Source organism: Austrofundulus limnaeus, unplaced genomic scaffold (assembly GCF_001266775.1).
Source record: "Austrofundulus limnaeus strain Quisiro unplaced genomic scaffold, Austrofundulus_limnaeus-1.0 Scaffold0, whole genome shotgun sequence".
NCBI lineage: Eukaryota > Metazoa > Chordata > Actinopteri > Cyprinodontiformes > Rivulidae > Austrofundulus > Austrofundulus limnaeus.
In genome coordinates, this window is record NW_013952402.1 from 4,339,080 (window position 1) to 4,340,158 (window position 1,079).

The following is a 1,079-nucleotide window of genomic DNA, read 5'->3' on the forward strand; positions in this document are numbered from 1 at the left end:
GTGTGTGTGTGTGTGTGTGTGTGTACGGCTGCATTCCAACTAGTGAGGCTGTGCGTCTGTTCAGCTTGTGCATGTACAAACTTTGGTTGCTTCACATGATTTCATAACCTAAAATCACTCTTTTCTGTTTGTTTGCTGGATTTTTTTCTAATACCCCGGTTGTTGACATCAACCCAGTTCGTCTGTTAGCAAAACATCCCATAAACCGCTGGAGAAAATTAAATGAAACTTCCAGACAATAGTCACTGGCYGCACATCTAAACGTGATTTTGTTTTGGAGTCAGCCCACATCAAGATGGCCACCACAGCTAACTGATGTCAGCCAAAATATAAATGGCTATAACTCAGTGAATTATAAACCTATACAGCTCAAATTTGATAAAGTGATAGCTGAGAATCATTCACAACTTTGAGAGTGACATCATATTACAGGAAATTGTGCACAATGTTATTTTCAAGGTTTGACCAAAACTACTACATTCCTCATTGTATGATTATTTTAGTCAATATGCACTCATTTAGAAAATACTAGGCCCCTGAATTWTTTATGCATACTCCAATGTTTGTTTTAAAATGTAAAAATTATGAAAATCACTGCTGAAACAATGTTTTCACACAGCTGCAAACACATGATCTAAATKTAAAGCCAAATRCAAGAAAAGAAGYGAAAATGAGGTAAGTTGAAATGATCAGAAATGTTACTCTTTTTAGAAAAATATCAACAATAGTCTCCTAACAGACTTGTCACTCAGTGCTTTGATGTGGCCTTCGGGCCATGGAGCAGGGTGGAACCTCCAACACAAGGCCCACATTGTGCCTCTTGAACTGATTGATGTTGTCTTTTGGCTGACTTCAGCTCTCCTGCTTCTCACAAATATGCATGCTGCGGAACAAAGACAGGAAGTAGAAGTCTTATGCTTGGATTTCAACACTGACTAAAAATCTTTATCCAAACAAACAAAAAAAAACATACTGTAATTTCTAAACTTACGATAATAGTAGATCAGCTTGATCACCGTCTGTTCTACTGAAAGGTCAGAGGTCAGGTGCCAGTGGGGGCTGGATATGGTAAAAAAATA

General features: G+C 37.9%; 1 long non-coding RNA gene across 1 annotated transcript in view; it reads right to left on the reverse strand.

The window, feature by feature from the left end:
- Window positions 1–10: 10 nt before the first annotated feature.
- The window catches only part of LOC106528466 (uncharacterized), a 5,166-nt gene continuing 4,097 nt past the window's right edge, over window positions 11–1,079 (reverse strand). Inside the window, exons 2-3 of the long non-coding RNA XR_001311507.1 lie at window positions 992–1,059; window positions 11–883 (exon numbers count right to left, since the gene is read on the reverse strand). This is a non-coding gene — a long non-coding RNA (uncharacterized LOC106528466). The remainder of the gene's footprint in view (window positions 884–991; window positions 1,060–1,079) is intronic.